This window comes from Zootoca vivipara, chromosome 1, assembly GCF_963506605.1.
Source record: "Zootoca vivipara chromosome 1, rZooViv1.1, whole genome shotgun sequence".
NCBI classification, from domain to species: domain Eukaryota; kingdom Metazoa; phylum Chordata; class Lepidosauria; order Squamata; family Lacertidae; genus Zootoca; species Zootoca vivipara.
The window spans coordinates 7365848-7380545 of NC_083276.1; the positions used below are offsets into that span (position 1 = coordinate 7365848).

The 14698-nt window shown below is 49.0% G+C and overlaps 1 protein-coding gene across 2 annotated transcripts in view; it reads left to right on the forward strand.

The window, feature by feature from the left end:
• Positions 1 to 6984: 6984 nt before the first annotated feature.
• The window catches only part of DAAM1 (dishevelled associated activator of morphogenesis 1), a 179405-nt gene continuing 171691 nt past the window's right edge, over positions 6985 to 14698 (forward strand). For both annotated transcript variants that reach the window (XM_060271207.1, XM_035104035.2), the window contains exon 1: positions 6985 to 7270. The gene's annotated coding sequence lies outside the window, so the exon portion shown is untranslated. The remainder of the gene's footprint in view (positions 7271 to 14698) is intronic.

Here is a 14698-nt window from a genome sequence, read left to right on the forward strand (position 1 = left end):
TTTTTTATCTCATATGGACACCTAACTAAGGTTGGCTGACTCCAAGATGAGATGTAACCCAGGAAAGAAAGAACAAGGAGAGTTGAGGGTAAGCAGGTTCAAAGAAGGTCTTGCCATCAGACAGAAGGCAAGGAACCTTTTCCAGCCTGAGGGTAGCTTTCACTTCTGGGCAACTTTCTGGTACCCGCATGCCAATAGCACCTGCTATGGTTGTAAAGACCGACAATGCGGGAGACAGCAGTTACAAGTTACCGGTTTTTCCAGCCACAGCAGGCGCTGTGATTCCTCAGCACTTCGGCTTCACCCAAGAGGCACATGCCATTGTCTCTCGAGGCAGATGGATGCCAACATTTATTATTATTATTATTATTATTATTATTATTATTATTATTATTATTTGTATACCTCCCTATAACCGCATGTCTCAGGCCAGTTCACAGGACAAAATGAAATAACCACACCCACACTTATGGATGGCAGGAGCTAGATTGAAAGCAACACACTGAGGTTGAGCAAGATTGATTCGGCATTTGAGGGGAAACTATGTTTTTTGTGCTCCGAACAGGTGAGTTGATTAGCAAGCGATTGCCACCCACCTGAGAGAGAGAGATGATGGTTAGTTTCCCAGCTCTCCCAGGCTCAAACGTAAGTGAGCCGAAGGAAATTAAGAGACCCTTAATGTGAAACAAATATCTTCTCAGACAACCTTGCCGGCTAATTAGGAGTGGCAAAACATCTATCAATCAAGACACAAACTTCGTTTAACGCATTTCAGCCTCTTGGATTGTTTATACCTGTTTTGGAGGTTAATCGGAGGGTAATGGATACTGGAAGGTTGATAGATTTCCAGTTTTGTAGCCTCCAGCCGCCATCCTCTCTGGGGCTGATGAGAATGGGAAGCAAAATAATCTAGAGGGACCAGGTAGAGGGAGGCTGCTGCCCGCTAAAGAGCTAGTTGTACTGGGAACCAAGTTGCGGGCACATCTCAGACTGGTGAGCAGAGGGGTAGTAGCAGGCGGCAATTCACCCTGCGTTCTGCCACCTAACTGGGGCTAAGAGAGAGCACTGCAATAGCCTCTGTAATAAAAGGGTGGGGAATCTATGGCCCTGCAGATACTTCTCTCTCTCATATATATGAAAAATGATTTTCAGTTTTATACATTTCAATAATTTCACAATAATTTTAACATTTCAAAGCTTGACTTCCTTCCCCCCCCTTTCTGCAGTTCCTTAAACCTATTTTTAATATTTTCTGCATATCCAAATTAACTTAATTTGCTCATTTATTCATCTACTTTAAATATATACTCTTATGAAACTGCCAATCCTACCAATGTTCTTATCTGTTTACAATTTCATAGAATCATAGAGTTGGAAGAGACCACAAGGGCCATCCAGTCCAACCCCCTGCCAAGCAGGAAACACCATCAAAGCATTCTTGACATATGCCTGTCAAGCCTCTGCTTAAAGACTTCCAAAGAAGGAGACTCCACCACACTCCTTGGTAGCAAATTCCACTGCCAAACAGCTCTTACTGTCAGGAAGTTCTTCCTAATGTTTAGGTGGAATCTTCTTTCTTGAAGTTTGAATCCATTGCTCCGTGTCCGCTTCTCTGGAGCAGCAGAAAACAACCTTTCTCCCTCCTCTATTCCATAAACCATTTCCATTATTTTATAAAAAGTATGTCATCTTGATTTCTTATTTTTCCAGTAAGTTTTGTCATTTCTGCATAGTCCATACGTTTTTGAATCCATTCTTCTTTTGTTGGGACTTCTTATTCTTTCCATTTTGGGGCAAGTAACATTCTTGCCGCTGTAGTCGCATACATAAATAAATTTCTATACACTTTGGGTAGTTCTGTCCCTATAATCCGCAAAAGGAAAGCTTCTGGGGGTTTTTTTACAAGCATTATTTTAAAACATCTTTTTCACTTCATTATATATCATTTCCCTGCAGATGTTTCTTGACTCCAGCTCCCATTAGCCTTAACCAGCAAGTTATTGGTTTACCCTCACTGCCTCCTCTACTGACTTTAATTGCAAGCAGAAGTTAGCGGTTGGTTGAACTTCTGCTACTTATTCCTTCTGGTCGCACGTTCCTACATTTTTAGTGTTATAGATTTTGGGGGGACCCCCCTAAACCCCAGGCATTAATAAATAGTAGGATTTTGATTTATTGGGATATGGATGTAAAAGGTAAAGGTAAAGGACCCCTGGACGGTTAAGTCCTGTCAAGGGTGACTATAGGGTTGTGGCGCTCATCTCGCTTTCAGGCCAAGGGAGCCGGCGTTTGTCCGCAGACTGCTTTCCGGGTCATGTGGCCAGCATGACTAAACCGCTTCTGGCTTGACAGAACACCGTAACGGAAACCAGAGCACACGAAAACGCCGTTTACCTTCCCGCCGCAGTGGTACCTATTTATCTACTTGCACTGGCGTGTTTTCGAACTGCTAGATTGGCAGGAGATGGGGCAGAACAACGGGAGCTCACCCCGTCATGGGGATCTGAACTGCCGACCTTCCAATCGGCAAGCCCAAGAGGCTCAGTGCTTTAGACCATAGCGCCACCTGCGTCCAAAAACCCGCTTGTACTTGGATGAAAGTACAAGCTGCAGAGCTGTGGCAGGCAGGGAATTCTTGGGCTGGCTTCTGCAAACCAGCCTGGCTCACTTAGTGAAGAGCAAATATGTTAACGTGACAAAAGGTGTTGATGGGCCACCGGGGAGAGGAATCCTTTAGCTTGGGGAGTGAGATGTTACCAAGATGAGGGGTGTGTGTTTGAGGGGACAGGAAAAGGAAGCTTTCCAGCAAGGGGTGCTGCTGGAAGAAGAAGAAGAAGAAGAAGAAGAAGAAGAAGAAGAAGAAGAAGAAGAAGAAGAAGAAGAAGAAGAAGAAGAAGAAGAAGAAGAAGAAGAAAGACTGGGATCCATATTGGAAAGGCTGGCCAATGACGTTACTGCCGAGGATGTTGGAAATCCAGTACACAGTCAAGAAGGTGGTGGACCAACAGCTGGCACCCTTGGGTCAAATCCAGCCTTCTGGAGGACACTGCCTGTCCCATTGCTGATCTAGAGGCAAAAGTGTGCGAGGAAGGAACAATGAGGGCAGCCATGGAACTTGACAGCTGTCCACCTTGGGTAGCTATGTGCCGGCTTGCCCTGCCAACTTAGACAATCAGCTCATTGGGGGAAACAGTTAATTCCGCTCTCTTAAGAAGCTGCAGGAAGGGAGGGCCTCTTCCTGCAGACTTCTTGGCCAAAGTTTCCTTAGTGTTTCCCTCCATGGCTTCCCCCAGCAAGGTGTCTCTGTTTAGTTCCATCACATCAATCTGCTCCTCCTACTGTGATGCAGCTTCATTAATGTGACCCCAAAATTCCAGATCGCCCCCCCCAAACTGATGCCAAAGTTTAGTGCTAACTTGTGACCCTGATTTGCTGTGTCAGTTACTCAGTTTGCGGGGAAGTGGCATGAAACTTGGGGTTTGTGGTCTAAACTGGTACTAATTTTGGCATCAGTTGGGGGGGATCCGGAATTTTGGGGTCACCCATTAATGAAGCTTTCAGATACCCCAATAATATAATAATTCTGGGCTGCATCAATAGGAGTATAGCATCTAGATCAAGGGAAGTAATAGTACCACTGTATTCTGCTCTGGTCAGACCTCACCCGGAGTACTGTGTCCAGTTCTGGGCACCACAGTTCAAGAAGGATACTGACAAGCTGGAACGTGTCCAGAAGAGGGCAACAAAAATGGTCAAAGGCCTGGAAACGATGCCTTATGAGGAACGGCTTAGGGAGCTGGGTATGTTTAGCCCGGAGAAGAGAAGGTTAAGGGGTGATATGATAGCCATGTTCAAATATATGAAAGGATGTCATATAGAGGAGGGAGAAAGGTTGTTTTCTGCTGCTCCAGAGAAGCAGACAGGGAGCAATGGATTCAAACTTCAAGAAAGAAGATTCCACCTAAACATTAGGAAGAACTTCCTGACAGTAAGAGCTGTTCGGCAGTGGAATTTGCTACCAAGGAGTGTGGTGGAGTCTGCTTCTTTGGAGGTCTTTAAGCAGAGGCTTGACAGGCATATGTCAAGAATGCTTTGATGGTGTTTCCTGCTCGGCAGGGGGTTGGACTGGATGGCCCTTGTGGTCTCTTCCAACTCTACGATTCTATGATTCTAATAAGTTGTTGACGAGGGCTTTGGGGTCACCCCCAAAGCCTTGCCTTGACACAGACTGAAGCTGCGGACAGTTGCTTTGATCTTCAGAGCTTGGTTTGCTTTCAAGATACGTCATTAATTTCCCTGCATGGATGAAAGTGCCCATCCACACAGCCTTATCTTATCTAAATAGGTTGTTACAGCAAACGTTGCACTCTAGTCGCTTGGGATGGGGATGGGGGTTAGGAAAAAGGAGGAGGGAAAAGGCTGCTGACTTAAGCAAAACACACGGGAAAGAGCAATTTGCAAAATGCAGAGCGACAGGCGGAGAACATTGCAGGTTAAGGAAGCTGACTAGGGACACTTAAATCACCAAGCTGACAACCATTCCTCTCTAGGCCAGGGCTATAGGAAAGGTCTCAGCTTGTACCTACATTGGTTGGCATCCATCTGTCTCGGGAGACGATGGAAGGGTGCACCTTCAGGGATGAAGTCAAGCTCCTGTTGTGGCTGTAGAGACCAATACAGGAGAGACATGTTTTGTGGCAGCTGGGGCAGATGAAGGCATCCTGTTGGGCTGCTGCAGATGATGCACCACGGCATTTCTTCTCTCAGTGTTCCTCCCAGAGAGTTAGAGCTGGGAGATATATCAATATATAAGGGCCCCTTCCAACTCTGTGATTCTATGATAAAGGGCACATCGTGATTCTTGTAATTTGTCTCATCTCCAGACACACGGGAAAATGCAGCATATTTTTGTTCCATTTTTTTTAAAAAAGTGTTTTTAATAGTCAAAGACTCTTGCAGCAGGACCCAGATTTTTAAAAAAACTCTAGCGTGTCTTTGCAGCAGAGAGCAGCGGTGTTGGTTTTGTAGGTGGACGCCCCCTTTAGACTCATTTTCCATAGCAAGAAAGAGATGCTAATTCGAGCAAAGTTTTCAGCAATTAAGAGGAAAATGAGAACACCCCGCTGCCTGTGTGATTTAGAATGCAGTTATTACTACAACAGCTGACAGGCCTGTCTCCCTGACATGAGAAACTGCAAAGGCTGTGGGTTTCACTGTGTTATTTCTAGTGAATGGCCCTGTTATTTTGCCCGAATTAGCCTAGTGAACTGTGCACCATAGTTTGATCTAACCCCAAGTTTTACATTGTTGTCGTCGTCCTCGATTCTCCACCCCCCCCCCAATTATGCAATAGACTAGGAGAGCTGGAGTGAGAAAGGGCTTTTCTTTTACAAGCCGTCCCTACTACTACAGTGGGTGCATAGTAAAATCCACCCTCTCTATCCACTGAGAGCAAATAGAGTGTAGGGTCCTGGTGATTTCTAAAATTCAGGTGCTTTTCACACAGAGAGAAACAATCTCCACTGCCATGTGTCTTCTAAAACTATACAACTTAAATGAATTTTGGACCAGTGCATCATAATAATAATAATAATAATAATAATAATAATAATAATATTTCTAGCCCACCCATCTGGCTGGGTTTCCCTAGGCTACTCACTTGCAGACATGAAAGGCTTGAATACCAAAACAGTTTCTCTCTCTCTCTCTCTCTCTCTCTCTCTCTGATATACACACCACACCAAACATCCATTCAGCCTACCTGATAGAAATCAAAACCTGGTTCCCAGTTTTGTGACAGTTTGGATAGTTACAGCAAAGGGACTTTGTGGATTTTTGCAAAATAAAGAAGTGGCAGTTCGACCCTTAGTTGTAGAATCGTGGAATTGTAGAGTTGGAAGGGATCCGCAAGGGTCATCTAGTCCAACCTCCTGTGGCAGGATTCAGAATCTTTTGTCCAACGTGGGGCTCGAATCCACAACCCCAAGAGTCTCAAGTTGCAACAACTGAGCTATTTATGCATATTAATAATGTCACCTACTGTACCTTTTCCTTTGCTTGTTCCCAGTATGTTTCTAAACACAGTTCAAAGTGTTGGTGCTGACCTTTAAAGCCCTAAATGACTTTGGCCCTGTATACCTGAATGAGCATCTCCGCCCCCATCATCCAGCCCGAACACTGAGGTCCAGCTCCAAGGGTCTTCTGGCGGTTCCCACACTGCGAGAAGTAAAGTTACAGGGAACCAGCCAGAGGGCCTTCTTGGTAGTGGCACCCACCCTGTGGAATGCCCTCCTGTCAAATGTCAGGGATATAAAGAATTACACAACACTTAGAAATCATATGAAGGCCGCCCTGTTCAGGGAAGTTTTTAATGTCTGACATTTTATTACTTTTTAATATTTTGCTGGAAGCCGCCCAGAGTGGCTGGGTGTGTGTGTGTGCGGTGCCATCCCCTTTGAGCAGCAGAGCGAAGGTCAGTGGCCAAAGTTTATATTTTCCCCCTGCAGCTAAAAAAAAAGCTGAACAACTCTGAGTGGGTGCTCCCCCTGATAAAAGGTCAACAAGTTCCGGCACCTCTTTTTCTAGAAAAGAAAAAAGCTCTGTTGGACACAGTATTCCAGTTGTGGTCTGAAATTCATTCTCTTAGCTCGGACCCAGGTCTCCGATCTGTTCGGGTCATCTGGGTTCCTGAACCTGTCTTCCGCGAAACTGATTACCCCTCCCAGTTTGGTGTCAACTCAAATCGCCTCTTTTGCTGACCGAAACGAAACTCCCCGTCTTGATTTTTTGGGGAAAGTCAGCCAAGCTCCAGCAGCAGCTGGTGCTTGGTGGAGAGGGAGGGAGGGAGGGAGGGAGGGAGAGCGCGCCGTGCTTCCTGGGAAACGTAGTCCTTCCCGGAGCGCCGCGCGTGCCCAAGGACCCCGGCCTCGGACTCCATCTCCCGGCGGCGCGCGGGGCGACAGGCAGGCGGGAGCGCGCGGGGGGGGGCGGGCCGTTTGGTAGGAGCGGCTTGCTCCGCGCGAGCCTCCCTTTACGCACCGCCGGAGACTCGCATTGTATCCTATCGGGCCAAAAGGGGATGATGTCACCTGCGGGCTGGTAAGGCGAAGGGAGGCAGGCGCTGCTGCCGTTGCTGGTGGCGGCGGCAGGAGGAGGAGGAGGAAACGAGACCGAGCCTGGTTCCCGGGCTCCTATTGTAAGCAGCCGGGGACAGAAGGAGCAGAAGAAACCGGAGTGGGCTTCGCCTCCTCCGGGATGGAGCGAGCGCCAGGTAAGCCTCTCCTGCGCCTCTCGCCATTCATCGGACGCGCCGCTCGCTTGGAGATCCGGGCCGGACTCTGCGTTTTTGCGCACGGGGCCGGAGGAAGCGGCGCTACCTTCCGGGGAGGGGGAAGCGCTGGGGGGGGGAAGGAAGGTGAGCTCCGGAGCAGCGCTTTCCTTCTCCCTTTTCCGCAGGGGAGAAGGACCCCGAAGGAAACGGATTGTTTTGGGGGGTGGCGGCGGCGGCGGCATGGGGATGCGGTTGGTGTCCGGTCTGGCGAACAGGGGGCGGGTGGGGTGGGAAAGGGAAGCGCCCAAGCCTGCCAAGGGGGTGGCACGGGCTGGGAACGAGACCAGCCAAACTTTAAACTTCCAGGCTTTCCTTGGGGGGGGAAATCTCTCCGGGCACTGGAGGCTCTGCATCTCTGGGAACAGCTGGGGGGGAGGCCGGGGGGGCGCCCTGGGTTTGTGCGGCTTCCCCGCTGCAGTTTGCGCCGGGAGGAGCGAGCCTGTGTGTGTGTGTACGTGTTTTTGTGCCTGTGTGTGGTTTTTTTTTTTGGCTAACAAAAGGGGCAGATGCGGAGAGGGCGGGCGGAGGGAGGGCTTCGCTCGCTGCTCCCTTTCTTTTCGGCTGCGGCTTTCTTTTCCTTTCAATGGGACCGGCCGGGATGGGGTGGGGTGTCGGTTGGAGAGAGGGAGAGGTCGAGTAGAAAACCTCCTCCACGAGTTCTCTCTCTGTCTCTTTTTTGGGAGGGGTGTGTTAAAATGTGCTCTCACCGCACCCCTACCCCACCCCTAGGGTTCAAAGGTGCGCGGGGGGGGGGGGGTTGGGGAAGGAGAATTTTTATTCCTGCGGATTTCTTGGGGTGGCTTCTCTCCATCCAGGGGGGAAGGAGGCGTGGATGTCTCCACTGGTTTTGGCAATACCGCAGTACGTATGGGAGCGTGTGTCTGCACGCGTGTTGCCACCTCGGGATCACAACACCTTTCCCCCGTTTTTTCTCCTTCTCAATTACCTTTCCTAAAGAGTTGAGTTTCACACTTGCAGAAGGTTTTTTTGGGGGGGAGGAGCAAGAACGCCTCCTGGTTGTGGACAGCTGCTCCCTCCCCCTCTGATGTTTCTTACAGTCGCTTTAAGAACATAATATCACCACCACCACCACCACTGGATCAGGCCATTGGCCCATGTCGCCCAGCATCCTGTCCTCATATTGACCAGCTGGATGCCCCCATGGGGAGCCTGCCAGCTGATATTAATGACTACGCTAATATTGAAATGCTAATACCCGGTGTCTAAGGAATCGGAATCCTTAACGATGAAGGAATTGGATGTCTAGGAGACAAAAGTTGCAAGGGATGCCATTCAGAAAAAAATTAGAGATTTCCATGTTTACGCATGCACAGATGCACTCCTCCTTTTAAAAAATACTGTTGCTTCACATTTTCAGGGCAGGAGCTGGATATGTCTCGATCTGTGCCCTCCCTGCGTTTTGATAAAGAGTAGCCCGGGTTCCAGATATCCAGCTATTTAAACCTATTTTCTCCAGGGGGAAAGACGGGCTAATCAGGTTTTTTTTCTCCCCTCCCCCGTGGAAGATGCAGAAACTGCTGTTGGCTGTTCCTGCCACCCGGTCTCTCTATCTTCCTTCCCTACTCCCCCCCCCCCATGCCCACCCCTCAGAGGATTTAGGGAGATGAGGCTTGCTTCCGTTCTTTGCCTTATTATAACTAGGTGGACCTTTAACATACCCACTGAGGGATCTGGGTGGTCTTTCCCTGCTCCCCAGATTCAGGGGAAATAAATCAGTTGCACAATTGCTTCGGGCGGCGCGCCGTGAGAAAACCAGTGGCCGGCTAGGTGAGGCAGGAATTGCCTGTGTGCATATAGATGTATCTGTTGAATTTCAGTTCCGTTTTCTCCTATGTGCGCTGCATCCTGTGTCTCCCCCCCCCCCCGCAGTAACAAAACCTCATCCGAGTTGAGGATTTTTGAAGGAGAAAGTGTCTGCAACAGGAGAGAGAAAGAGAGGGGAGGGGGCATTGGAAATCTGGTTGCTATGGTTACCCTTGCAGTTGGAATCATTGCGATTTTTCACGCACAGAGCCCCTTCCCCAGCAGATCTGGATCCTTCTCCACCCCTTTGCCTGGTAACTGGGAGGGTGTGGTCTCCCCCCCCCCCACAAAAAAATAATCTCTCAAAATACAAAATTCAGATGAGCGTCTGCGGCCTTGAGTCTTGTGACGGCTGTGTTGCATTTTATGGTGAAAAGAAAAAATCGAGTGTCTGCCTGTAGCCGTTGCATAGCTTTATTTCATTTCATGGCGGCAGTGCAACCGAGAAGCCCATTTTGGGTCCCTCTCCTTGCTCTGTCCCTGTGTTAAAGCAGGGAATATGGGTGGTTTGGGCATGTGTTGTAAGACACGCTGTGAACAAGGAAAGCTGCCGGCTTTATTAGCAACGGGTGTGGGTGGGTTCCCCTGTTGCATTTGTGGAACAGCCTTGAGTACCTACTCATTTTCCAGAGCTGTCTCCGTGCAGATGCGTAGGCAGGCATCGCACACTCTTAATCCCACGGGGTGTTTCCCTCTCCTCCTCCTCGCCGACTCCACTCCACGGTGACACTGTTGCTGCTCAATGGAACTTGTTGCAAGACACAGCGGGGAGGAAGACGGTTCAGCTTTGTTCTTCTTGCACAAGCCCTGCGACATGGGGAGCATTGCAAAGCCTGGGTGGAGGCCGAGACTGTCGGAAGAAACTCTTGCACAGAGGGCGTTGTGAAATAGCTTCCTTGGTTACGTTTTCTTACATGAGTTATAGCTTGCCTTGCTTCCCGTCATGGAAGCCAGGGCTGTGTGTTAGAAACTCAGGTATATAAGCTAGGCGCCAAATGGCTCTTTAAACCAGTTGCCAAAGCAGAATGTCTAGTTGCCATTTTGGGGCAAGACAGCTCCAAAGTCTTATTTTGGATGGTGGCTAACAGTTTGAGGTTGAATCCTGACAAGACAGAAGTACTGTTCGTGGGGGACAGGAGGCGGGCAGGTGTGGAGGATTCCCTGGTTCTGAATGGGGTAACTGTGCCCCTGAAGGACCAGGTGCGCAGCCTGGGAGTCATTTTGGACTCACAGCTGTCCATGGAGGCACAGGTCAATTCTGTGCCCAGGGCAGCTGTCTATCAGCTCCATCTGGTATGCAGGCTGAGACCCTACCTGCCCGCAGACTGTCTCGCCAGAGTGGTGCATGCTCTAGTTATCTCTCGCTTGGACTACTGCAATGCACTCTACGTGGGGCTATCCTTGAAGGTGACTCGGAAACTACAACTAATCCAGAATGCAGCAGCTAGACTGGTGACTGGGAGCGGCCGCCAAGACCACATAACACCGGTCTTGAAAGATCTACATTGGCTCCCAGTACGTTTCCGAGCACAATTCAAAGTGTTGGTGCTTACCTTTAAAGCCCTGAATGGCCTCGGTCCAGTATACCTGAAGGAGCGTCTCCACCTCCATCATTCTGCCTGGACACTGAGGTCCAGCACCGAGGGCCTTCTGGCGGTTCCCTCGTTGCAAGAAGCCAAGTTGCAGGGAACCAGGCAGAGGGCCTTCTCGGTGGTGGCGCCTGCCCTGTGGAACGCCCTCCCAACAGATGTTAAAGAGGAAAACAACTACCAGACTTTTAGAAGACATCTGAAGGCAGCCCTGTTCAGGGAGGCTTTTAATGTTTAATAGATTATTGTGTTTTATTTTTCTGTTGGAAGCTGCCCAGAGTGGCTGGGGAAACCCAGCCAGATGGGCGGGGTATAAATAATAAATTATTATTATTATTATTATTCAAATGATGGACTGACTGTGATTGATTCTCAGTTAAACATCTGGCTAGCTCAGGTGACTACCTTGAGCTAGTTTGAGATCTTTGAGAACTTAAAGAAGAAAAGTCACTTGATCCAGGGACAGTCCACACATATATTGACCTATTCTGACCTCTTTTTCTTAACGTTGACACGGACCATTCATAATGTAAGAATATTCTTCACAACTGTGAGCAGGGCAGTGGAGTGGGGCAAGCGAAGACAAGTGACAACAGTTAGCTATAACATTTTTCACTGCTCCTGCTCAGGCGGCACAGGAAAAAAAGGCATTTTGGTTCCTGAAATTTATTCTGATGGTGCAGATAAAACATAACTGACAGAGTTCTACAGGATGGGGTGTTACTGTGAGAAAGCAGTCCAGATCCAGTGATCCCCCGATGGCGGAGGTGTCAGGCACCATCCTGGCACCCAGGCTTCACTTGTTCGCAAGTGGCTGATAGTCAGGTGCAAAATGCGCCTGGCGCCTGGCTAATTTCAAACACTGGTTATGTGTAGCTCTTGGGTGCACTCCCACCCAGGCACTGGCCAGATGTGGCCCTCTGTTTAGCTTAGGTGCCTTCATACCATCCTCTGGGATTGTCCTGGGTTTCTGTTCTGCAGCGATGTACACTAAGAATCTTGCTCTTCATTGTATCTGAATTTCACCCCTGCGCTAAAACTTGCTCTGTAATTTCATTTTCTCTGCAGGATCTGTGTAAATATATACAAATGCAAAGTCGTCTTTTTATGCTCAGTGTAAGGTGTGGTCATAGTTCAGCAGCAGAGGAAGTGTAGAAGGCAGAGGAGGAAGAAACCTCTGCCTGGGGCCTTGGATGTCGTCTGCCAGTGACAGTAGACAAAGCTGGCCAAGACAGACTTAACTTTCATAGTACAGACACTCTGTGTAAGTCATTGTTGTCGTTTAGTCGTTTAGTCGTGTCCGATTCTTCGTGACCCCGTGGACCAAAGCACGCCAGGCACTCCTGTCTTCCACTGCCTCCCGCAGTTTGGTCAAACAGACTCATGTTCGTGGCTTCGAGAAGACTGTCCAACCATCTCGTCCTCTGTCGTCCCCTTCTCCTAGTGCCCTCAATCTTTCCCAACATCAGGGTCTTTTCCAAGGATTCTTCTCTTCTCATGAGGTGGCCAAAGTATTGGAGCCTCAGCTTCAGGATCTGTCCTTCCAGTGAGCGCTCAGGGCTGATTTCCTTCAGAATGGATAGGTCTGATCTTCTTGCAGTCCATGGGACTCTCAAGAGCAGGCACCCCCAAACTTCAGCCCTCCAGATGTTTTGGACTACAATTCCCATCTTCCCCGACCAGTGGTCCTGTTAGCTAGGGATCATGGGAGTTGTAGGCCAAAACATGTGGAGGGCCGCAGTTTGGGGATGCCTGCTCAAGAGTCTCCTCCAGCACCATAATTCAAAAGCATCAGTTCTTCAGCGATCAGCCATCTTCATGGTCCAGCTCTCACTTCCATACATCACTACTGGGAAAACCATAGCTTTAACTATACGGACCTTTGTTGGCAAGGTGATGTCTCTCCTTTTTAAGTCATAGCCTCCCCCAAAGAATCTGGGAGATATGGTCTGTTAAGGGGGGGCAGGGTTCTTAGGAGAGACCCCTATATTCCCCTTGCAGAACTACAAATTCCATAGGGGACTCTGGGCATTGCTGTTCTGCAAGGGGAGTAAGGGTTTCCTTAACAACTCTCAGCTCCCTTAACAAACTGCAGTTCTCAGGATTCTCTGGGGAAACGCACGACCGTCTAAAGTGTTACGATATTGCTTTAAATACATAGTGCAGATGGGTCCCAAGTCTGAGCATAGGAAAAAGGAGAACAGTCTCTGACGCTCACCTTTGTGTCGTAGCTCTGTGCATTTCAGAAGAACGCTTCTTTCAGGATCACGGAAAGCTTGCAAGGCCTAGAAATTTGGGGACGGATCGTCCTTAAAATCTGACCGACTCGATGGCCAGCTTGAGAGAGTGGCAGACTCTCCTCCCTCCCCTGGTGTCTGATTCCAACATATAGGGCCGACAAGATTTGTATGCATGTCCATACCTGGATGTCAAATGGACATGTGGCTATGTCATTTGCACAAGATGTTGCCCAACAGTCAATAGCTTATCTCGGAAGCTTCAAGTGAGCAACATGTGTTTATAACCCTTATCTCTTTCGAGTCCAGTCACCCTGTGAATGACATGATGATGATTGCCTGCCTTTTTATGTAGGGAAGCGGAGTCCGGAATTGGTGGCTTAGCCTAGTCTCCTGTTGAGTTCAAAGACAAGCAGGGAGTTGAACTTGGGCTGTTGAGACCATCACACTACTTGATGCAGCTCCAGGCTGGACAGTAGATATTCTCACTCGGCTGATGTGTTGCCAATTTTGATGTAGCTGAATTGACGCTCAGTCCATGTTCAGGCCAAGGGACTGAGGCAACATTGATGTTAGTGGGAACTGACAGGCTTGAAACAACATCTCGGCGACAGGCCGTGTGGCATGGGGGAATAAGTCCCAAGTTTCTGCAGCAGTCAAACAATAGACCGTAAATCTTTTACTGGAAGGATTTTGCAGGGAGTGACATTTGCATTGAGATGTATCGCATTCAATTGTCAGCACGGTCTTCTTTTAACATTAGGGGGACAGAAAGAGCGTGATGGGAGTTGTAGGTGGGAGGATGATGGGAATTTCTTTTTATTAATTGCATTTATATCCCCTTTTTTCCTCCAAGGAACTCAAGGTGGTGTATATGGGTCTCCCTCTCCTCATTTTCGTCACATGAAACAATCCAGAATAAAATTCACGCTTCAAGGAGAGCATTTCAGATCCTTCGCTAAGCGCTTTCCCCATATTTATTTGCCTACTTAATTTATAGAGCTGCCCCATAGCAGAAGTACTTTAGGAAGCCATTGTGGTGTAATGGTTAAAACAGGGGTCGGCAAAGTTTACCTCGCCTGGGCCGGTTCACTCCCACAGAGATCGCTCCGTGGGTCGGATCGCATCTGCGCAGATGCGATTTCTGGTGTCTGCGCAGACACAATTCCTAGCGCTGCGGAAGCAAGTCTCCGCTCCACGCTGCGCTGGTTTAGCGCAGCATGCAGGGACTCACCAAGTGGGCGCCTCAGTTTGAGGGTGGCTCGTGGGCCTTTTAATTGACTCCTGTGGGCAGCTTGTGGTCCATGGGCCGCAGGTTGCCGACCCCTGGGTTAGGAGGAGGAGGAGGAGGAGGAGAGGAATTTGGACTTGATAACCCGCTTTTCACTCCCCTTAAGGAGTCTCAAAGCAGCTAACATTCTCCTTTCCCTTCCTCCCCCACAACAAACACTCTGTGAGGTGAGTGAGGCTGAGAGACTTCAGAGAAGTGTGACTAGCCCAAGGTCACCCAGCAGCTGCATGTGGAGGAGCAGGGAAGCAAACCTGGTTCACCAGATTATGAGTCCACCACTCTTAACCACCACACCATGTTGATGTTGGACTAGGACCTGGGAGATCAGGGTTCAAATCCCCACTTCACCCTGCCTAAACGGCGCCATCCTTTTCTGCCTCTGTCGAAATATAGGCCGGTTGCAAGCTCCTTGCAGGCAGGGACCTGT